At 42.4% G+C, this 25,150-nt stretch overlaps 1 protein-coding gene across 7 annotated transcripts in view; it reads left to right on the forward strand.

The window, feature by feature from the left end:
- Positions 1-25,150, forward strand: part of znf536 (zinc finger protein 536) — a 174,403-nt gene that overhangs the window by 51,842 nt on the left and 97,411 nt on the right. For 4 of the 7 annotated variants that reach the window (XM_058382018.1, XM_058382017.1, XM_058382025.1 and 1 more), the window contains exon 3: positions 6,866-6,983. The exons of the other annotated variants lie outside the window; for them this stretch is intronic. The gene's annotated coding sequence lies outside the window, so the exon portion shown is untranslated. The remainder of the gene's footprint in view (positions 1-6,865; positions 6,984-25,150) is intronic. 7 annotated transcript variants of the gene reach the window in all.

Here is a 25,150-nt window from a genome sequence, read left to right on the forward strand (position 1 = left end):
TGTTGGAGCCAGGTGCGATCGATAGGCTAGTCAAGCGTGACATCTCTGACTCAGAGTACTTGAACACACTGGTCCCACAAACTATTTTTCATGCCACACTGGGACTTTTATACTGGAAGTATTCGAATCCCGTCTTTCCTATTAAGAATAATCACATGCACATGACACTGTTGCAAAAAAAGAAGAAGAAGAGGGTTTTCAATCATTTATTCTCAGCGTATTAGTCAGTTTATAGCTCTTGTGCTCCATGTAAGTGAAATAAAAAGATAGCCTGAGTAAAAATGCTCTTTAGCCCAGTGTCAAAAGTGCTTATTCAATAGCGGCCAGGTGAGCACTTCGATCTGTTTCCCTTGGCCTGAGGTTAAGCCCTACATGAGCAGCTAAGCCACAGACAACACAAACAAGGTAAACGTCTTCCACACAGCCGCGAAGAGATTCAGATCTATTCCAGATCCGGTATTTTGCTCTAGCTTCATGTGTTCAAGTCTGATGCAATCTTATGCCTCGCCAAGCCACTGATTTCTATAAGACCCTGCAAGACATAATGAGCACATGATAGGTAAATTCCCAGTAGTCTTAATGCCTACAGAGAGTGTTTAGAAAGCTCCTGTGCCCTTTCTTGGATGGCTCCTCAGTGAGGGAATTTAGTTTGGCAGTGAATAGAGTATCCAGAGACTACAGACCCTAGAAATATCTTGAAACAGTACCAGATTCTGTCAAACACGCGTTCTGCACCTAGCACAGGGATTTTGCAGGTTTTTATCTGCTTTTCCTGAACCATTTACAGCTCCCTCCGACACGTATCCCCTCCCGGTGCGGCCCCGGCCGTGATTTGTGGCACGTGTACAGATGTGTTGCTGAGAGATGGTTTAATGTGACAGGCGAGATGGGGCTCTGTCGGTCTCCGAGGCTTTATGGAGGAACGCCACGTCTGCGTCTCGATCTCAGAGACCCCACAAAAACCCATCCTTTCCATTCTCCCAAGCTCCTCGTCTCTCCACTTAACAAGCCCGAGGTCACAGAAAAATGGCACAGCGCTCCACTTAAGCTGAGGTCAGGTCCCAGAGCAGACTCGGGCCGCTCTGTCATCAGATTCTGGCACTTGTTCTACCCTTTTTCATAAAAACAGATGATCTTGGTTTCTGTTCTGCCTTCGAGTTTTGTCTGTAAATGCATATTACGTGTTCCCCATACTGAAATGTGACAGCAACAGGTAGAGCAGTGGTCCGGGTTAGAGGAAAAAGCAAGCATGGAAACAAAGGATTACAGCATGTTGAACGATTGAGAGTGACAGAGAGCAGCTGGGTGGCTGGGGCGGTCGTGAAGGGATGGGGGGATGTCTTTAAAGTGAAATCATTTCCTTTTCTTAATCAAAAGATGACAAGCCTGAGACTCAGAGGTCCCATCTGCATACCACAGCAGATCATGCAGCTCTTATGAAGGGGCAAGATGATGGGACGATATCGCTCTCGGAGGTTATCAGCCTGGACAAGGCTCCTCTCAGACTAATGCCCGCAGGCTCCAGCTCTGATTTGTGCATTCACCATAAGTAAAGCATCAAAGACAAGAAAGCTTCCAGGCAAACCATCGTCTGTACCACATGTGACCGACTTCTGTTACAGAGGGTAAAGAATACAGTTTGCTTGATTGGCAGGTTAAGTGAGGGCTATAGATCGTGTTTGAGTGTGGCTAGCTCACAGAGTGTCCTATCTTACCTCAGAACCCTGGAGATTCAGACATGCTGAGTATTAATCTGAAGCCAGAATAGGCTCACTGGGGCACCCTGGGCTGCTACAGTGGCTTTCTCAAAGCCTCATTCCTCTGCTTTTTCCTCTTCTGACACCTGTGCAACGTAGAAAGCGAACTTTTAAAATGTACGCAGTGGTGCAAGGGGGCATCTTGCAACAGAAAGCATCGTTAAAGGACATCTGCTCTCCCATCTGATCAGACTCAAAGTCTCGCCTTCACGGACGTAATTCACATTTACTCTAGTCTTTACAAGGAGATGACAGAAAACATTCTCCAGGTGCATTCAGCGACTAGCTAAATGCTAGCTCGCCTTTATTTAGTTAATAGATTTCTGCTGTGATAGTGTTGTTTGGGCCTTGTCTAAAACATGTTGCATCAGAAGCCTCATTCGGTCTGTCTTGCAGTCGATATAGGGAGCAGATGCGCAAACGAAGCGCTGCAACCCCAAAAAAGGACAACCAGAAAAAAAATTAAAGGCCCCAAGCAGACAAGCAGAGAAATTAAACAACTCAAGCCGTTTGGACATAAATAGTTTAACCTTGGCTTCATAAATCAGGCGGTGAGCACAGACTTGGCCTAAGTTGGTCCTTCAGGTTCACACTCGGTCCTCCGTAAACATGTTTTCACCCCCCCGTCCCCCATCCCCCTCTAACCTTGTGATTCATCCAAAAAGTCCTAATCAAAAACAATAACCAGTTGAAAGCGTAAACGTTTCAAAACGTCCCAGAGAACTATGAAATAATAATCTGTGTGTGGCCGAGCGAATGCTGAGAACGCAAACATTTCACAACATAGTTGTTTAAATAAAGGCCTTGGCATCGATGGCTGAGAGATAGGACATGCAGCGTTAATTACACTCGCTCATAAAAATAAACCAGCGTTATAAAATATGACTCTCCATACTAGGGAGCTTAACCTATAAAATGGCAGTGAGGTGTGTTCCTCAGATGTGCAAGAGGATGTATTGTTTGGAGAAAAAACACAACAAGCTCGGAGAGATGGAGAGAGAGGGAGGATAAAAAAAAAATGTGGAAAGGAGGGAGGGTGAAAAGGCTTCTACAGTCAACAAAGAGTGCAGTGTTTACTCAGAATTTAAAGACTTGAATTTTTCCCTTCACTATTGTGTGGCATCAGCATGCGAAAATAGGCCAGCTAAGCGCACGTTTATTATTCTTAGAGCATGAGCAGAGTAAAGAGTAATACGCTCATGTAAAGCAAGGAGCCTCGCAGATGTAGATGTACAGCCAGGGCTCTCGCATATATACTCATTTAAGTGAGTAAGGTTATTTTATTCGGATGAAGAGAAATGGATTATTTTTCCACGAGCATGGACTTAAGTTTGCACTGCTGGGTGGCCCATTTATTCAGCAAAAAACCCAACGCTGTACTCACACACACACACACACACACTTCTCTATCATCTTAACCTCAGGTCAACAAATCCCAGCCACCAAATATCAGTGATGTCACTTTTGCACACTCTGCCACACCATGACACGTTTCCATGAGGTCCGCGTACAAAACACACGTTCTCAACCCTCGGTCCTCTGTCCTGAAAAATCACTCACCCAGTTACTGCCCTGATCGTGAACACCAGTCAGGTCTAGTGCCTCTGTTTAACATTAGAGAAAAAGCATGGAAGTGGTTAGAATCAAGGCAACCCTGACAACCTTTTAAATATGAGTGGAGGCATGCAGTTTTGAATAAATGTTTGTATACATTTTTTTGTACATCTTGGAGTGCGCGCATGGTGGATGAACTGTGCTTAAAGACATCTGGATGCGATGAAATACCATTTGTCTAAACAAAAAGGAGCTCCACTCTCAGTGCATGGAAAGCCACCCAAAGCGAGCGCTGTGTCTCGCTACATACTTGGGTGATGTTTTCAATAGGACTGTATTGACAAATATATAAATATTTCACTAGAACAGAATTAAAGCTTTTTGAAAATATAATATAAGGAAGGAAAAAAAAATGCCTGAAAGGACAAGAAGCTTTAAGGTATGCTTCAAACATTTGGTAATTTCGTCAAAGATAACACAAGGGCTCTTGACCCAAAATGATCGTGTCGTGTAACCATGGTAACCGTGATGACAGATGCAGATTCTTTCACAAACATGGGTGTGATCATGATACTGTGGTAGATGTGAACTTTAACATTTCTTTATACATACAGACTTCATATATACAGCTGTTGGTGTTCCTCATGACTCAACCATAAGGGAAAAGGCGAAAAAGCAGAAAAAAAAAAAGAAACGTCTATGTTTATAGTCCTGAGATAATTGATATAATATGTTTCCCTTTTTCTTGCACGGAGTTATAGTTTTAATGGTAGTGCATTTACGCACTTCCATTATTTAGCTGGCCACAGTGAATACATGTGTGAATAATAGACCATCTAAATGTAAACTACTTCTAGAGGCTTTATGGCATATTAATTAGCATTTTTAATCAGCAACTGTTGATGAAGGCTAGGACAAAAGGCGAAGAGGCAGAGGGAGAGAGAGAGAGAGAGAGAATAGAAGGAGGAAGAAGAGCTTTTGTAGGAAAGAAAGACAGAAGCAGGAAAGGGGGGAGAAGGAGGGGGGGGGGGTGTCCATGTGCATCTAACAGACACCTATAGATTTATCAGTTTCTTAATTCCATTTAAACAAATAGTCCAGCAGTCTGAGAAAGGCGGCGAGGGGACATGACTAGGATAATAAGCATCATGGAAGATAATCAGATTTCTAAGAGGAATTGATTGTTGGTCTGGCTGAAGGAGCAGAAGAGCGGTTGACAATAAGCTGAAATTTAAGTGTTAATTTTTATGCTAATCCGCTGGCATCTCCGTGTGATGCAATTTGGTTGCCCGTGCCGCAGATATGAAATTGTCCCGCTCACAGAGAAAATGTCAGCTTGCCAGACCCTGAAAGCTTGTAATTTATTAGGTATGTTTCTATTAGTATGTGTCACAGTTGTTAGCGAAGCCACTCTCATGCTCTCCGCCTCTCTTGCACACATGTACTCACTCACACACACACACACACACACACACACACATATATATATATATATATATATATATATATATATATATATATATATATATGTAAATTTGTAAATATATCACAATAGAATACCATGTGCCATGCTTGTGCTGCTCAGCCCGAGGTCTTAAAGTGCGTTTCAGCTCAGTGGCTGGAGCACCAGGGCATTAATGTGTTATCATATATCGGGCGGTCCTTGCCCTGTGGACAAAAGGCTATTTAATACAATTTAATGACATTCCCAAGCAGAAAGGGAAAAAAAATAATCAAGGGAGCGACAGGGGAGAAAAGAGGGCAGATTAAAATAGCTTGTGCTTCTCTTGGCTGTACCGTGCAAGCTTAGCTGTTAAAGAAGCAAGCAGTGAATAAAGTCGGAGGAGGAAAGAGGCTGAACAATCAAGATGGAGAAAGACGATGCAGCTGAGGCTGTAGCACGTAACCTGTCAGCGACGACCATGCTCCCTGAAGGCCATTAAGTGATCGATTTCCACTGTGCAGTGATGTCATCTATAAGAGACGCACGGCGGGTGTCAGCGGGTGGAGGGGGGGACAGGACAGCACCGTGTTTGGGCATCGATGCAGCTTTGACTGACTGACACAACTATGAACTGGAAGTTCTCTCACTTCTCTCACTCTTCTCTCTCTCTCTCTCTCTCTCTCTCTCTCTCTCTCTCTCTCTCTCGCACTGTAGCAGTTAAGACAGCCAGTGTGCCGTGGCCACTGTAATAGGCGTGCTTTCAGTACACTCTGTCTAAAAGGTTTGGATGCAATTCACATATAGGTCAATTAAATGCACCAACATCTGCTCTCCTCTAACCATTTGCATATAGTATTCATATGTTAATGATGTTCCTTGTTTGGGGTGTGTGCGAGTGTGTGCTTGGGTTTGTGCGTGTACGCGTTTTGTGTTTGGCACTTCCTTTCCCTCCTCCCTATCTCTTTGTATCGCAGAATATAAGAGAAAGAAAAATTTGGATTTCTTACTGCTTCTTGCGGCAACTCCAAACCGGATAGTGCCGTTCTATTTTTATTTCATCTCGGCCGTGCGCTCTCAGCGTTGAGTCCTCTTCAACGCGCAGGCTTGTTCAGCTGGCCCTGATTTGGACAAGAATCCTCCTACTCTAGCAGCAAAGGAAGGCCTGCCTTTGGAAAGCAGCTTAATGCCTTATAAATCAATGATGACACAGATGGACCAGCAATAATCTATTTAGAATGCCTCACAGCAAATATTGTCGTGCAGATGATTAGAGATCGAGCTATTTTAACTCAGCCTTCCTCCCTCTTAGCAAATCCTTCTGCTCCTCTGCATTTCTCCAAACTGGAGTGTCTAGTCTCTGCCTTTTTTCTTCTCCACAAACACATTTCTATTTTTGAAGGAATAAAGTGGTACAGTGTACATGGTTTACAGGGTCTTTTTTTTGGCAGGCGTTGATGGCGTGGCATGAAACAAAAGGAGTAAGAGCGTGGGCCCGAGCCAACGGGCTAATGACAAAATGCACGCTTCTTTAACCCAGACTTCACAGGGGGGCAAGATGGCGCGTGTGGCTCTTCAAATCGGACCAAAGGCCCCTTCTATTCACATTTACAGTCGATAGGGTCCTGGTTTAGCGTTGAGGCCGCGCAGGAGAGGGAGGAGAAATTGATAGAGAGGGAGGGAGGAGAGAGAGAAATGGTTGAGGGAGCGATAGAGAGAGAGAGAAAGAGGGAGGAGTGAGAAAATGAAGTGGAGGTTGTCAGATGTGGCAGCTGCTTGGAATCCTGATAAATATAAGCTCTTATTGATCGGCTGAAAATGAAAGATCCCAGAGTGGCGTGCAGTATTTAGCTTCTTGTCTGGTGCGCGCGTCAGCGGTGGCCTTGCCTTGCACGGATAGATTTTCAGCGCTGCTCCGAGGCACGGCTTTGATTTCATCTTTAACCTTTTTCGGCTGCTTTTCCTTGACCTCTGCGCCACTGCCGTGATTCAGTGAATTTGTTACATTTGGCTTGACATCAACCCCTCACTGTGTTTCTCTTTCTCTCTCTCTCTCTCTCTATCTCTGTTCTCCCCCTCCCTCCTCCTCTTCCTGTCCCTATCTCTCTTTCAGAGTAAAGACACATCCCTCTGGTCATCACAAAGTGCTGTACACACTCGGTGGCGTGGGGGGGAGCCACGGTGTCTTCATCCTGACAGGCCCCAGACCAGTATGCAGTTAGAGTGACCAGGTAAAGGTTCACCTCACCTCACACTGATCTCAGATCAATATGTTAACCTGCACATATTCACAGTTAACCACAGCCTAGGATCTGCGTAACACACGATCATATCAAAGAGCACCCCCCCTGAGCAGTGATCCCCTCCACGTTTAACACCGACTCACCCCCAGCACTCATCGCTCACTCAGCACATTGTGCCCGGGCCATTCAGTGCTCACCAAATAATCTTTATCTGCCACATGGTTACTAAAACAGTACATATAAATGACATATAAAGCCTTTGGAATAAATTCCCAGCCTCCCCATCCACTCTTTAATCTTCCAGCTAAGCTCTAGTAGTCCACCTTGATTTCTCATTTCTATGAATGTTTAACTATTATCTATTTATGTATTTCTATCATTGATACACAGGCATGGCATTTATGTAAAATAAAACTAAATAAAGTGAAGTTAGATTTAAAAATCCAATCTTTTGTTTCATTACGTAGGTGTCAAATTATAATAAAAAAAATCCTCAAATAAAATTTCCCCCCCTTTTTTTTTGGTGGTGCGGGGGACAAAACTCTCTTACTCTTTTAGATGGATGATAAATTCCCAGAGAGGGAGGCTGCAACAGCTGTTGGCAGACAGGGGCAGATATGAGAATAGCAGCATAGGATGAGCGAGCATTAAAAATTAATACGCTATTTAGCCTAGGTGTATTTTAGGTATTTGACATTTTCATGTCCGGGACAGACTAAATTTATTCATAGTGAAAGGGTGGGTGAGGGAAATAAATAAATAAATAAATAAAATCAGGGTGGAAGATTCCAGCAGGGGTGGTGGGAGAGTGGTAACGTCAAGGCCATTCTTTTTTTATGGTCAGCCCTTCCTTCAGTAATGATACGTGTTAATGCTCAGAGACTGAAGCTCATTATGGCACGGTAATAATTAGCACTTGGCACAAAAGGATATGATTCACTGCATAAGCCTCTGGTTAAGATTTTTTTTTTTTTTAGATAATTTATTTTAGTGTTTTTGTATTAGTAGGATAAAATGGTAGAGGTTTATTTCTGTGTGTGTGTGTGCGTGTGTGTGTGTGCGTGTGTGTGTGTGTGTGTGTGTGTGTGGAGAGAGAGAGAGAGAGAGAGAGAGAGAGAGAGAGATACACTAGGCCAGACAGTGTGAATGGAAATCCCAGCTTCTCCAGTGATTAATTACTAATGCTCCCTCAGAACATCTCCCTATCCCTCACTATCTAATCACACTGAAATCTAAGACATGTCCTGAGAGGAGACAACTCTCTCCGTCTCTCTCTCTCTCTTCCTCTCTAACACTTATCAACTACTTTATATATCAATCTACTGATCCCTCTCTCTCTCTCTCTCTACCTTCCTTCCTCTCTCCATCTCTCCATTCTCTGTCTCATCCTTCTCCCAGTACACCTCTCACTGGCTCACTCTTCCCCACTCCCCCTCACCTCCCTCTCTTCTCCACTTCTCGGCTGTTATATATATACATACACTGTTATCCCCTCGGGTAACATTTAGCGATAGCATGTTTAACACCATAGCCTTCCAGTCACAGCTCTGCACATCATCCTTAAAGGCAGAAAGTAAGATGCTCTAGTGAGCATGCGAGTATGCTTTACAATCTCCAAAGCAGGGAAAAAAGGCTTTTATTTAACAGTTACAGCTATTACCATGAAAAAAAATTACTCAAGGCATGGATAATTTCCACACATATCTCTAACTACAAAGGAAAATGGAAATCAAAGCACTACTGCCAAAAAGGCTAGAATAGAAAATAGAAAAGATGCTTCATTATTATTATTTTTTTCTTCTTCCGTCGAGTTGCAAGAACTGAAGTTAGCAGCGTTTGTGTTTTAGACAGACAGGCAGATGGACAAGAAATGATGGGACTCGAAACTCTCATGAGACCTCCATAGACACGTAGGAGACCACAAGTATTCAAACACTGATAGCATGTTTTACATCAACTCCCTATCACACAGAACGCTCTGTTCTGAAGTGTCGGCTTCTCATCTGGATTTGAGCAGAGAATTTGACAGCAGTGTGTCAGTGTGTGTGTTTGCCTGTTTTTACCGAGGTATGCTTGCCTGATGTGGTCTAATTCAGTTCGTGTTGATTATATAGTGTCAGTAGGTTTGTATCTGTGAAAAAGTCCTCTTTCCATGTGCTCGTGGAAGAGCTTGAACATGGGATGTGCTTCACTGTCGAAGTGTCAGAGTGGATGTGCCTCTGAGGCCGTATCCGAACATATTAGCGTCTCTCCTTATCATTTAAATCAAACAGTCGCTCCCTTTGAAAAACATATTGTACACATCACCTCCCTCCCTTCTTCCCTCCATCTCGCTCTGTCACTCAGTCACTTGCTCGCCTGCTCTCTCACTCACTCACTCTCTCTTTCATTCACTCTCTCACTCTCTCGCTCACTCGCTCGCTCTCTCACTCTCTCATTCACTCACTCACTCACTCACTCACTCTCTCGCTCACTCTCTCGCTCACTCACTCTCTCATTCACTCTCTCACTTGCTCTCTCACTCTCTCATTCACTCATTCATTCACTCACTCACTCTCTTGCTCACTCACTCACTCACTCACTCACTCACTCTCTCATTCACTCACTCGCTCACTCACTCACTCTCTCGCTCACTCACTCACTTGCTCGCTCTCTCACTCACTCGCTCACTCGCTCGCTCATTCACTCACTCACTCACTCGCTCACTCACTCACTCTCTCATTCACTCACTCACTCGCTCTCTCGTTCACTCACTCACTCACTCACTCACTCACATACTCAGGGCACTATGTCTGCTTTTGAGGAGCTTCTGATGCCCCTGACCAGGTTCGGTTGTAAGAGAGAGAGTGAGAGAGAGAGCGAGAGAGAGAGAGCCGTGAGAGCGAGAGAATGACAGAGAGATTGTTAAGGGACCTCAGGGAGGACGTGTCTGTCCCCACTCGTCTTCCCCATCATCTGTGTGTGACAGCAGCCGCGTAATTGATATATATGGGCCCGGTTGTCTCTTCGGCCCTTCCATGTTAAGGTCAACTTATCTACATATCACTGCCGATTTCTCCACTCCTATTATTTTTCCTTTACAGATATTGACTGGCTGGTGTGAAATAAGAATTGAGGAAAGCGAGGGTAGAAAAAAAAAAAAACCTGCGAAAGAAGCGCCTTTATTCCCGAGCCTAACCCTTGCCTGTTATCAAAGTAACTTCCAGCTTATTAGTGACAAAGGGCCTTTTTCTCCCTATCCCCCCTCCTTCCTCCTTTGTGCAGGCCATGTTCGCCAGCGCTTCCTGAATTAAACTGCTGGCTTCCTGTTCTTTTATATGCATGGCCACATCTGGGGGAGCTTGCTCGCAGCCCCGCTGCTTAATAACAATCACCTTCCCTTTCACTCGGCCCTGATTGTTTCTAATTCACTCTGACAGATAGTGGCTGACAAGCCGCCCGCGCCTCCTCCCTCCGTGACCCCGACTCAGTCACCGCACTTATACCGCCTGTCATTTTTAATATTTGATTTCGCTTTTAAAGTTATGTGTTTTAGCCCGATGATGAAATCAGTGCTTAAACCCAATGCAGAATGGAGCGCCACTCTGCTTTTTCGCACTCTTTCATATTCAGCCTCCTCCACTCGCTCGTGCTCTGCTTCGCCTTTCTCTTCTTTCTTCTTCTCCGAGGCTTTTTCTCTGGGAGACAATGGGAAGCAAAGGTGGTTGAAATGCCACGCACGATCATATCGTTTTGTCGTTACTATTTTTGTTTGTCCTGATAAATTTTCTCACTGAAGACGTCGTCTCTGGGGTCGCTAGCAGACCCTCAGATCTGGCTCTTCCAGACGTCGGGATGCTGAGACAGAGACTGACCAAAGTAAGGAGCGAGCATTCTATTCAACAATTATTTAACATTGGCCCAAGGCACACAGGTTTATGAGTTTCCACCGGCCCGCTCTTAATTGATCCTCCATTACCGCCATGTATACGCAATATGTATATCCAGTATAGGCCCGGCGCCAGATCGTTGAAGAAATGAATGGATACATCGACAGGTAGATGGATGGCATATAGTGAGAAATCCATCCACTTATTCAATAAAAGCACAACCTGAGTTTGACTGAAAATAAGCAATTTAGTTAGTCAATTCAGTGACGGCTCCTCAAGTGCAGTGTTAAGAGACTTGCTAATGCAATTTAATTTCTTTGTGATGTCTACAATGAATGGCAAGGAGAAACAGAGGCAGAGAAACAGAAGCACAGGATAAAGGAAGTGGTAATGAATGAGAAATGCCGGATTACATTTTTATTACATCTTAAGACCTCGTTTTTAACAAATGTAACTGACATCTGATATATGACTCTCCGTGTTTTCTTAACTCGATATCATGTTTTTGTCACATCAAATCGGAGAAATTTTCTAGATACATGTTCAACTTAATTCTCGGCTTAAATGAAATTCTCAATAACACCATTAACATTCCCTTCATGTGCAGCACTGATTAAAATTTGTGCTAAATAAAAAAAAAAAAAAATCAGCCTACGGTTTAGCGCGATACAGAGTCGACTTTCATACCGTCCTGTTTAACTCTTCAAATATACCGTCGCAGTCGCACACGAAAGGTTCGTATCGCTCAAACGCAACGTCTCCAGAAGCAAATCAATAGAAATCTAGTTTCCGCTCAGTCAAAACGCACACACTCTATGAGTTTGTGTGTGTGTGTGTGCCTTGGGTGTGCCTGAGTCCAATATTATTTTTTTTTTCCCCCTGCTTTTTTGAATGACAAAAACAGAACTAATTGGAGTACCGCTGCATGTTTTTACTAAAGGCACAATTTAATTACATTTGAACTGGGAACGAATATTTTGGGAGCATGGTATGTTCATTCAAATAAATGGAGCGAACGAAAAGCAATATTTGTTTTGCTTTGATTAGCAAATCATCAGGGTAATTTGTTAAGAGAAGGACAGAAAATCTCTGGCCGGAACTCCAGAAGTCCAGGTCTCCTTTAGTCCTGCCATTCCCAAAGGTACTGATGTCCCATAGCGTGTTTATCCCACCTCTTAAATTTTAATGAACCGTGGCCTGAGGGTCTGGGCCTACAGACCGTATTACGCTGCCTATAACCTCTTCAGGCTTTTGGTGGCACTGCTGACAAATACTTGATTAATAACTTTCTAAATAATGTAAAGAGTATTGCTGTCTCCGAGGTTGTATTAATAAACATGAACGAATTTATTTGACTTTAACAAAGCATGATTAATGCACATTAGCCTGCGTATTGCTCATTCTAGCAATCCTTTCCCCTCTTCCGCACCCTAAAAAAACAAAAAAAAACAAAAAAAAAAAAACAACCCATCACCATTAAATATTTATGGCATAATATTAATGGTTTTGTAAAGAAAATATCAAGTTAATAATCCTCTGATTAGCAACTGATTAACCTTTTTATTAAACACGTGATCCATGCATCGTTGACTCAGGATGTGTCGCCCAAGTGGGCTGTGGAATAATTATTTTTGTGTATTTTCTAATTGCAAAAACTGCACGGTTGAACTGGTTTTCTGTTTTATTTCTCTTTTTATACATGCTCAGTCAGAGATCACATCACATCACGCACACACACACACACCCCTCACCACCTTCCCTGCACACACACACAAACACAAGTACACAAGATTAAGATTTGTCTTAAGGGCTAAATATAGTGGCAAATATTTGGAGGACAATAGGGTTTGATTCATTTTTTCCGTCTTATTCCTGTGTTTATTTCCACGTGTTGAGAAGACATACCGAGCTGAAAGACAACCTCAGCTCATCTCCGTGCCATTGTGTGTATTTTTAGGTTTCACCGGTGTCCGTTCAAACACAATTAAGCTTATGTTACACACGTGCCAAGAATGACATCATCCTTGATAAAGACAGGAAAACGCAGAGGAAGAAAAATGTATAATTTGTCAGACAGGTGGAAATGGCCACTGAATAAGAATATTTTATGCAGAATTTAATTATGTTTGCTTTACTGCTCATTCTTCAGATGCAATATTTAACCCTGTAAGAGGTTGACTGCGGCAAGAAAGATCATGTCGTACATATTGCTTAATAATTCAGCAGACAGGGATCTATAGCTTAACAGGGAAGGGAGGATCGTGATTATGGATCCATTTGTAGCTTCACAGTTTCGAAGGTTTTGTTTAGATTGTAAACCTGCAACCCATTGTGTTTTAATTTATTCATCGTTGGGTTTTCAAGGTAGACGTGGGTCGTACCGTAGACAACAGCGCTACTGCTTTCAAACACGACATTCTGTTGTTCAGCTTCTACACCGATCTTCCAACGACAGGCTTGTGTAGGTGTCGTCAAACTAATCTGAAGGTGATATAAAACACAGGTTTAATAATTGGAGTGATTTTCATTTAATATACTTAACCTTGACACTGACATCTGAAGTTTTAAAACTTAAGCACTCTTTAGCGCAGCATGTACACCGTCCACTCTAGGTCATTCTGTCTGAATATCTCATTATAAAAAAACAACATAATTCATAATGTATTTTATCCCATCCCCCCTGCAATGTATTGTGCTGCTTTTTCTTTAGCAAGCAGAATTTATCAAAGGCCAGAGTATTGGGAAAGACAGCAGCAACAATAGAAGCCTTTGTGAGGGGACTTTGTGAAGGGATAAGGGCGTTGTGGACACTTGTTGTTTTATTCCACGCCTGGTCTTATGATGGATCGGTACACATTCGGTAGGGTGTCTTTGTCCCTTTCGCTGTACCCCTCTCTTTTTTAAAACTTTTTATTAATTTACTTAAGTCCAAAAGAGTGATCTCACCTTCCCTGACTTTCTGCTCACCCCCGTCTCTCAGTTACAGTCCAGCAGAGTCTCTCTCTCTCTCTCTCTCTCTCTGTCTCTTTCAGCAAAGGCCTATAACTCTCTGATTCCTTTTCATTTCTCCATCTCTCTCTTTCTCTCTTTCTATACAAACTGGTCACCCTGGGAATCGTCTCATTCAAAGCACACACCCCTCCAAAAACAATTATCTTTGAACTTGCTTTTAGTGCTGTTTGTCCTAATTACAGATCATTTTATCTGTCACATTTCTACTTTTATTGCCGTTTTGCCCTGAATGTTGATCCTATTGAGGTTCAACCTTATTTTACTTTGCTGGAACACCCCTAAGACCTGGATTCATCTCATATTCCTTTGGGACTCTGCCTCTCTCTCTATCTCTCTCTTTTTTTTTTTTGTTCAAATTACATTTTTTCCTAGTGTCTTTTTCTTCTTCTTTTTTACATATCATTTTTGCAGTGGAATTAGACTGAAATCTCTTGTCCTAATTTTATGGTAATATAGTATGGCTTTATGTGGATGTTAGACAGAGAGAGAGACAGGCTACATGCTTGTGAGAGTGTGTATTCTTCCCTTTGCACTGAGGTATGAGTTGCTTTAGGCCATGCTAACTACACTGCCACAGGGGAACGCTGATGTATTTATAGTGTGCTGCTACAGAGGTGGACTTTATGTAATTAAAACCCCATAAAGGTGCTTAATACCTTCCTTTCCTGGCTCTGTCCAATCATAATCTACTCCACCTCTCTCTTTTAACTGTAACACAAACTCACACGCACACAAACACACACACACACAGGACAAGCATGCATGCTCCTAAGCCTCTTAGGAATCCGATTCAGTGTGCACACACAACATGCGCTGGAGATGCAAGGAGAGGTTTAGACATGGTGCAGGACTTTTTTCAATTAGAGGCAGTTTGCATGCAGGCTGATACCATCGCAGTGCAGCGGGACGGGTCACTGGCGGCCGATGGGATTAGACTCATGCGCAGGTTCTGCCAGAACAGACACACACAAAACACCCAACCAGCTGACCCCACTAAGCGTCCCCGCTCCCCGTCCCTGCACCCGTCTCTCCTACTCCCCATCCCCTCTGCTCCCTGTTCCCACAGTAAACCTCACTCAATTAGACACCATCTTACAGCCAGCTGTACATGACCAACTGGGAAAGGGGATATGCAGTACATGCAGTTCAAGAGTTCGTCATCTTTTTCCCCCCATGAATGTTACATTATTTTTCATTGCACTGTAGTAATACAGAGTGTCACATCACTTGACCTAGTGTCATGCTGTTGCCACAATTGGCACATACTTTTGAGTGCAAAAGTTAACACCCCTATTATTAGAAGATACAAAACATAGAATTCACAGATGAAATGAATAATTCACCAAATCCTGACAGAAGTCAAAATCAGTAGAAGATTGCTCACCATGATCCTTACACATTTAGGTTATGTAGTTTAAATAGAAAATGTAAAAAAAAATCTTATACTATATACACTGATCAGCCATAACATTATGACCACCTGCCTAATATTGTGTTGGTCCCTCTTTTGCTGCCATGCACTGTGTATTCTGACACCTTTCTATCAGAACCAGCATTAGCATCTTCAGCAATTTGAGCACCAGTAGCTCGTCTGTTGGATCGGATCACACGGGCCAGCCTTCACTCCCCATGTGCATCAATGAGCCTTGGCCACCCATGACCCTATCACTGGTTCTCCACTTTTCCTTCCTTGGACCACTTTTGATAGATACTGACCACTGCAGACCGGGAACACCCCACAAGAGCTGCAGTTTTGGAGATGCTCTGATCCAGTGGTCTAGCCATCACAATTTGGCCCTTCATCAAACTCGGTCAAATCCTTACGCTTGCCCATTTTTCCTGCTTCTAACGCATCAACTTTGAGGACAAAATGTTCACTTGCGTCCTAATATATCCCACCCACTAACAGGTGCCATGATGAGGAGATCATCGGTGTTATTCACCTAACCTGTCAGTGGTCATAATGTTATGCCTGATTGGTGTAAGTCCATTATATGCTATAACTGCATTTTCACATAGACTTATCAGATGCACAGGCTGCAACCAAGCAATTGTTGACGTTTAACTGTGAAATTAAGCAGTGTAATCTAGCTCCGAGTTAGATAATGATTATTTGGGCATGTATAACACATGCACTAACAAGAGTTCCTCCTAGAATTACTTTTTATTACACTTAATTTTTTTCATAGATATTATTTTTCATAGATGAAATATCTCCACAGCACTAATGTTGGGTGTTGTTTCAGAAAAAATGAGACGCACCTTTCATTTTTGTTCTATATGCATATTTTTGGGAATATATTAACATTTAAGATGGCACATTGGCACAGCAGGTAGCAATGCCACCTCACATCTTCAGGGTCCCAGGGTAAACCATGAGCCTGAGTTTCTCTTGTTATCCTTGTGTTTCATCCGGGTTCTTTAGTTTGCTTCCACCTCCCATTGCCGTCTCAGTCCGGGTGTATTTCCACCCTTACGCCCATCCACGCTCTGACCAGGAAGAATCGTTACCTAAGATTAGTGAAAGTTTACATTTCGTCTACAGTCATTTTTCTTGTAACGTGAAGGAACAGTATTACAGCCTTATATATGAGTATAATAAATGAATCTGGATTATGCCAATGATGAAATAACAGTGTTTCATAGTGTACAAAATGTTCCAACATAAACAATTGGATGATAGAGAGAAAATAATTCTGGATGCCAGCCTACATTTTGTAACGAAAATAAAAAAAAAATGTATTTATGTATTCTGTGTATCTGCTTTAAAGATGAAACATTGTTAACACACTCGAGTACAAGACAGTCTTCCATCTATGCTCCTTCCACAGTGACACACAGTAACACTGATTTGACGTGTGCTGTAAAAGCGGTTTGTAATACTTCAGGTGTGTGTGTGTTGCTTTGTTGTTTCTCTCTTTATTAGCACAGTTGTTTGCTGACAGTCCTCAATAGGCCCTTTGTTGATCCAAATCCCTGTCTTAATGAGTCATTATTGTGTATTTGCTTTCTTTCAGACCTATTTGTCAGTTTGACAGCGTGTCTTGTGATTATCCTTATGTTGATTCCATAGATGTCTGGTTTTGCCAAGCAACTATTTGCAAAAATCAAAGTGCATGGAGTTTGGGGCAGGCAGCCCCTCGTTCCTCTTCTCCTCCTCTTCCCTGGAGCGTAGCGGCTTCTTCCTCAGCAGGGGGAAAGATGGAACGGCTGTGCAAAAGGACTAGTACCTGTCAGCAGTTACTCAAAATAATTGGTAAAGGACTGCAGCGGGATGGAGAGGGCTCTCTCTTCTCCTCCTCCGTTTGATGAATATTTGAAATCACCAAGCAGTCGTGAAGCTGAGTGTAGAGAAACCGGACAGTCAGGGAGGAGAAGAGCTCAGCGAGAGGCTTTGAGAGAACATGATCGTTTTACTATTATGTTGTGAGTACAGTAACATAAAGATGAATGGACTGGGTGTTGCTCATTACCAAATCTTCAACATCCAAGTATCCAGGTGTGAACAATACGCAATATTCAATGTAGAGCTTTGTAGTTAGAGCGAAAGTTTACCCACCCCCAGGATAGAATGAAAACAAATAAGTGTAATTTATGCAAAGACTAGATTTGTTAAGTTTCACAGAAGATTAAGTTCCTTAATTATCTCAAGTAACAAAATGGTAATTGTGCATTTTAAGATATTAATATGTAATATAAATATTTTCTAATGCTTATTTTTACCCAACTCTATCATATCCTCTGAGCAGCTTTGGGATATTCTTACTTGTAATACACCATCCCACCCTGAAGCCCTGACATCTCTGCTCTAACTTGGCTTTTCTCAATACTCCTGACATATCTGTTGGAACTTTTTATGTATACTTTCTTTTTATTTTCACTTCGGAGATGCCAATTCCACATCCCTATAAGTATCACCATAAACACACACTTGACACACTTACAGATCACACTTCCATTATCGTTCTTCCATTGTTCATACACATTAAGATCTCTCCGCCCTTTGCAATTTTGAAACAATGCCACGGAAAGTTCACTCAGATAATTACTCTGCGGACAAAATGTGCTTTAACTTTGGGGAATCTTCGTTTCCTGCCAATTTGAGGAGCGCCATCGGGCTCTGTTTGTCTCATAATGGATGGTATTCATCTTCATCTTGCTCTTATGTTCGACTCCAACTCACTTTACACCATAGTCAATTAAACCCCTCTGGCCCCATCTGGGCATAAAGGGATATATAACTCCTCTGACATTTGGCCATAGCCGTATTAGGCACACCCAGAGCACACACAGAGAGAATGGCTCCATTAGCACTTTTAAAGAGCCCAGAACTGATGTGAGTCACAGAGGGGTTGGTGCTTTACATATGGACCCCTATTTTGTGACTAGGACACCTGGTAATATAGGGATATAATGGTAGCAGTACAGTGCCAGTAGTTTTATAAATATAGCTAGAAGGTCAACACAGCTGTCTGCAGGACGCTTAGACCTACCTTCACTTGGAATTTTAGTAACACTGTCCGAAATGATGAAAGGGTAGAGTAGGAGACAGGTTTTACAGACAAGTCCAAGAGGTCCTGATACCGTGAAAGCCTGGCATGCAGTCTCTCCGTCTCTCTCTGAATCAGTGGTCTCTGGTGGAGAGCAGGATTTACGAGGGCGAGGGAGTTTCAGCTGGGCTATTTCCATCCTAATGCCGATGACTGGGGAACTCAGATAGGGAGTGCGGAGTAATGAAGCATGAGAAACACATCCTGTCCTCCCTTGCTAAAGCCACACTTCTCCAGGGCGGCGTGGATCGGACTTGCAGGGGCGCCGTTTAGCTCGTACCACCGAAGGTGTAAAAGTGGTCCCTCAGGCCCGGAGCTGCTTTGCATCGTAATGCTGAGTCACTAGAGGAACCAACGAGCTCAATATGGGTGGCCAGGCCAAGAAATGACCCATCAGGATTAACTCTAATTGCTAAACAGACTTTAAGAGAGAAGCAGGAGAATATTTGAAATACTAGCGTAAAATCACAGGGCAAGAAATACAGCTGTTTAATCAAGGTAAATTATTGACCTGTGTCGGTTTAAAAGTTAGAAATCTTCCGATTCTTTCTGTTTTGTTTATGTCTAGCTTTAAAGTCAATACCAGCTTCATAAGAATCGTAAAAGTTCTCCACTGACACCATTTTGGAATATTTCAGCCGGTTTTATTGACACACGCCTTTCCGAGAGGATTTTGCATAGATTTCCTTTCAAATGAGACACTCTGCGAGTTTTATGTGGACATTATTATCCCAATATTTGTAAAAAGAATGACTGTGGCATTCTGATTTATTTATCTCTTCCCGGGTTGTATGAGGAGACGCAGAAAAATCCTAGATCTTGTGCAGAATGGTGGATCTATAATTCATGAAAGCTAATGCATTGTTTCTGTTGCTTTATATCATATCTTCTTTTTTTTTTTTCCCCCCTTCTCCCTGCCAGCATATTACTTGGCAAAGGTTGGCAATAATACCAGTATTGAAATGAGAAGTTTGAAAGACGCATGGCTCTCTTTTTATGCGTGTGTGTAAACTGATTTGAATCACACATTGGGGGCTTACAGAACGGAGCTCTAAATGTTAAATGGGGGTTGAAGTCTGCCTGAACTAATTTGTAGAGCTTTGCACCATGTTGACATTTAAATGTGATAAGAATAGAAAACTGTATGTCGACCTATTTTGAAGATGCTTTCGGAATACATCCGCATCAGCCGCGGTCTATAATTAATAAAAAAAGACAGCGCATCCCCCCCGCCCTTCTTTTTTGCAACCAGATTTGATTATAATATAACCCTTATACGACTCAGAAGGATGAAGGGAAAAAAATAAAAGAGGAGTAAAATATGAGCTGGGAGGGAATTAAGGGGGAAGTGGATAGCGCGCACCTGGGTTTGAAGGGGGGAGAGATTGCATCGGCTGGCTGCTGTGCTATCACATTACCGCCATCCAGCCTGTGTGTTTGTGAGAGCAAGCGGCGAGGAGAGGGACCTCGCCAAATCAGCATGCAAATAACGCCACATTGTTAACTTAATCAGATGCAGGAGAGAAAATATGGAGAGGGAGGTGGGGAAGAGAGGGAGGGAAGGGAAGAGAAGAAGAGAGAGAGAAAGATGGAGAGAAAGGAGGAGGGGTGCACAAACAAGAATCAGGGTCTTCTGAAATGGCGGAGGGTGAGACAGATTAAGCCTCTCTACGTACGTGGATGATGTAGGCAGGGTGGCAGTGTCAGCCCCTTGGGCTGGTAAATCGTGTGTGTATGTATGTGTGTGTGTGTGAGGTTTTCCTGCTTTTGTCAGAAGCCGGAGCTGATGAAGTCCCTTTTCAGAGCTTCCTGAAGTGTCTCAGGCAGCAGTTTAGCAGCAATAACACTTTAACCCAGTCGTACAGAATACCTCAGCTCTTCTCCACCTGTGCTTTCAGCCGTGAACTTCTCCAGCGTTGTGAAAATTATTTAACAATTTACTATATTGCCAGTTCTTCGAGTGAAATTTCCTAATCGCAATTACACTTAACCACAAACAGTCTCCATTTTTTTTTTTTTCTTTCCTCCAGGTTTTTGTACTTCTCCGTCCACACCAGCGGTGGATTTATGGTGACTGTACTGTAATTAATCTCGGCGTGAGCTGTATAAACAGCCTATAAAATCCTCCCATCTGTGGAGCTTCAGACAGTGGGAGTGTACACAGAGGTCACAACCTATCCAGCTTCGATTATGCATGGAGTTAGTGCTGCTAAACATGCTAGCAGGCGTGTGCTGCTCTGTTAAAACACATGCAACACGCTAACGCGGTAGCTGTCAACTTAGCACACGTTTACAGAAGTGAGACAGATTCTTTTCTGAACAAAGTTGTTCTTTCTTTTTTTCTTTCTTTCTTTCTTTCTTTCTTTCTTTCTTTCTTTCTTTCTTTCTTTCTTTCTTTCTTTCTTTCTTTCTGTCTTTCTTTCTTTCTTTCTTTCTTTCTCACTCTGCGCCTTCTATCTTGTATTTCTTCTTTGTACAGCAGCTGTGACAGTGGCCTTTGAAAGAGGATGAGTAAGTGATCATGTTCAAGGTCAAACAGGGCAGCAAGCAATGATAAAAATGTGGAAAGAAAGAGAGAGAGAGAGAGAGCGAGACAGAGACAGAGAGACAGAGAGTGAGGAGAGATATCTGGATTCCAACTTTGGGGCCAAACCTGGCTGTTTCCTCTCTCTCTCTCTCTCTCTCTCTCTTGAGCACAGACAACATAAAAGCCAGTGCAGTGGCCATCATGCAGCAGGATGGTATTTCTAGGTCAAATTGACTCCTTCTTATCTGTCAGAAATGTTAGATACCCCGCGTCTGTATCCATTTTTAAATGTTTATAAATCTCTGTGAAGCACCTGCTCACTAAAAAGAATTCCTGGAGTAGTTTTCTCATAATCACCGTTGACCAGTCCTATTGTAGATGTCAAACAGTTCCCTGTGTAACATGCGGTTCGATATTCCAGTAATATCTTTCTCTCTCTCTCTCTCCCTTTTTTTTCTCTCTCCCTTTCTTTCTTTTCATTTCTCCTGGAATAAGCAGCCACACCATTTCCGACAAAGAGCGATAAGTAAACACGGACCTTTCAAACCCTGCTCTCCCTTGGGTCCTCCACCCTCTTGGTTTCTCCAGAGGCTCTTGGTTAGCTTACACTAAAACACAATTTGCTTTTAACAAACAAGAGCACTTTCTTTATATCCTCCACTCTTCGCTTTAACTGTTTGCTGGTGACTGACAGATATGAACATTGTGACTAATGTTGAAGTATGAGGAGAGGAGAAAAACATTGCATTATCATTTGGCCTTAGTACAAGTCGCAGCTGCAAACAATAGCAGTACAAAAATATTGTAACATATGCAAAGAATTGCTAGCATTTCCACTGAAGTCTGACTTCCTGATGGTTTTGATAAGATTACTGGCTTTTCTTAAACAGGATGTGCCTTTTAAAAAGCATGCTTTATGGACATACCCAGAACAGTTGCATAACGGGCGTGACAGAGAGCTTCTCTTCGAAATGAAAGTTTCAGATTCGCTGTGGGGGTGGGTGGGGTGGGGGTTTGAGGGGTGGGTGGGGGGGGTATCAAAGTGACGGCACAAGCGCAGATTTAACGCCACCTGTATTAAAAAGACATGCAGCGGAAGCCCATTTGTCATGACAGAAAGAGCTTTTTCAGTCAAGAGCATATGGCTCCTCTACCTGTTTATGGTCTTGTCTTTTCTTATCGTCTTTCATGTAAGGAGGGGGGGGGGACGAGGCAAAAAAAAAGAAAAGATTTTCAAAAGACACTGAAGAATCATTCAATTAATGGCGGCGTGATGTAAAATAATTACTCGACTTGCCTTCCATAATGAGTACCTCTAATTAGCCATACATTTGTTTTGTGACTCCAGTTATGAAGAGCTAGTGAGTACATGGAAATAGCAGCAGATCTTTTTTTCTCTCTCTCTGTCTCTCTCTCTCTCTCTTTCTTTTCTCTGTTTCAGTTGTGCATACATCTAACTGCCTGAAGACACAATTTAGAGCCCATGTATGCACACAAGCAGTGGTAAATAGTGTAGCGTGTTAAGGAGATTTGTTCTGTCTCTCTCTCTCTCTCTCTCTCTCTCTCTTCCTCTCTCTCTCTTTCCCACATGCTTTTATTTTAATTAGCCATGCAACAATTAAAAGATTCACAAACTAAATTGAACCTTGTCTCCCTCTCCTCCCGACTTGATTTCACCACCTGTCAAAACAACACCCCTTGTTGAAGTCATTATGCAAAACTCATACGAACAGAACCAGCATGGGCGAAAAGAAAGCAGCAATTATTTCTGATATTCACTTATTCAGGGGTTATACTGACATTTGAAGGTTCCGGGAAAGGTAAGCTATGTTTGCCACTACCTGCAAGGGAACACACATGCTACAAATGGGCTTAAGAGACAAAAAAAAAAAAAGAGGAATCAAATCCTTCGATTGTAATGGAAGAGATATCACGAAGGTAGCAATTTAAGATTTAGACTTACGCAAAACATTTCATCATTTTTTCCATAACAATTAGAAGAAATTCACGTTGATAGCACATGAATCACAAATACATTTACGATTTAAAATACAATTTTTATTAGGTAAATTGTACAAATACAAACTTTGCTGTAGCTGGATTGTGTTCGATTTCATCCCAACGAGATTGATTTATACTTTTATAAGTCCACATCCAGAAGCAGCAGCAATGCGAGCGTCGTTGTTCACGCACTCGCCTCCATACTTTATGTACATCTGGACGATTAAAAGCAATATCCACTAGGGGGCATGTCAGAGCCAAAACATTCCTAAACTCTATCTCAAGTTGAAAAAGGATGACCTTACACTGAAAAGTATTTACTAATCTCGAAAACTCAAAAGACTGAATATGCAAAACAGATGTTTTGGTAGGTTTGAAAACATGTTTAATTTGTCATATCTGGGATCATTGGGATAACTGAAGCAGGCCGTGAGGATGGATGACCGCTGAGCTCAGTGCTCACAGGACTGCCTTTACTTTCACTGCATTTCATCAGATTTGCCTCTATGTAATTCTGACACGGAAAGCTGGGGGAAAAAAAGAGCTTAATAATCTGAATTGCATAGTCCAATGACCTATGGTGTTCTCTTACTGGTCCTCGTATATAAAAGTATGCCGTACTGGTGCAGCTAACAGAGTTAGTTGGGGTTTTTTTTTCTCATTTTTTTGGCCAAGAAAAACTTGCAATCAAGCCCAGTGTGAAACTATGACTCTTCTATTAATCAGAGAAAACAGTAAACACGTGTATTCATTACATGTTTGTATGTGAGATGAACACCTTTTGGAAGCACCCCACACATCTTCATTTCAAGACCCCCACCAACACTCCTCTCCAGCCTGCTGTCTGCTTAACAAATGCTCAAAGTTATTAATCTTCCTCCCTACACACAGCGTAAAATCTACAGGCAGGAGTCCCCACACACTGCTGTGAATACCATTGCACAACACACACGCACACACACACACACACACACACACACACAGTACATCTGCTGTACTTCAGGATAACACCGTGAATAGATAGCATAAAGGGATGCTTTGAGCTTTTGACCGGCGTAAGATGATGATGACGATGATGATGCTGCGAAGCAGTACAATGAACTGTGGGAATTCTCTGGTCTCCCATTGATCTCGCCTCCCCTGGCATCCCAACAAGCCTGTCTGACATAGGGATGAAAAGAGCAGCATTTTTCTCTCTTTTCTTCCTCCTCTCCTTTTTTCCTAGCCTCATACTGATCTGTAGAGATGAGCTGAAAGCTGAACTACCTGTTGAAAAGTTCTCTTAAGACCTCCTCAATGATATATTGTGTAAGGCAGAGAGAGAGAGAGAGAATTATGAGAAATAAAGACGGGGGTGGAAGCAAAGAGAGTAAGGTTACCCAAGCCAAATATATTCATGACCGTTTCATAGTGCTTGTTGTGGAGTCTGCAGTCATACTCCTATAATTAGGCCGCACAAACTGTTTTCTGTTTTAACCACAAATACACGAACACCACCTCCATTTTGCGACGAGCCACAATGAAAATGGCTTTGTTCTTTCAGCCTGTGTGTCTTTGCGTTTGATTCAGTTTAGTTCTTGTGCTGGGAACCTTGCCTTAATGCCTCATTACAGCCACTAATAATCCAGTTCAGTCAAAGAGCATCGAGAGGAAGAAAAACAAGGCACGTTTTATTGGATTAATTAGATGCATTCTGAAGACCACCTGCAATAGACTAAACACAGAGAGAGAGAGAGGGAGAGAGAGAGGGAGAGAGAGAGGGAGAGACGGAGGCCTGAGACACTAATATGCACAAAGCGGGATTCGAGCCACGATCTGTTCATGATTTATCTCTCGTGCATTTCTGCCCATACGTCCATAAATACGTAGCATGCACATCATATCCTCACATTAGATATGCACCATATGGCCACCACTTTTCAATTCTTCACCTCATTTTTTTATATCAAAGTCATTAATGACCGTGTGGAACTGGAGCTGACTTTTAAGCTGAGTAAATAATGATTGATTTATTAATGATGATGACCTCCATTATAATTAATTAACATAGTACCTCATAGTAATTAGTCAATGAATTTTGATCAATATGGGCCCAGGATTACAAAGTAACTAATAATGATCTACATTACTCAAATGAATAGCTGATTGTTTCTTATTTCTTTTTCTTTACATGGATATAAATCTGGAGCAATGCGT

This window comes from Hemibagrus wyckioides, linkage group LG27, assembly GCF_019097595.1.
Source record: "Hemibagrus wyckioides isolate EC202008001 linkage group LG27, SWU_Hwy_1.0, whole genome shotgun sequence".
NCBI classification, from domain to species: Eukaryota; Metazoa; Chordata; class Actinopteri; order Siluriformes; family Bagridae; genus Hemibagrus; species Hemibagrus wyckioides.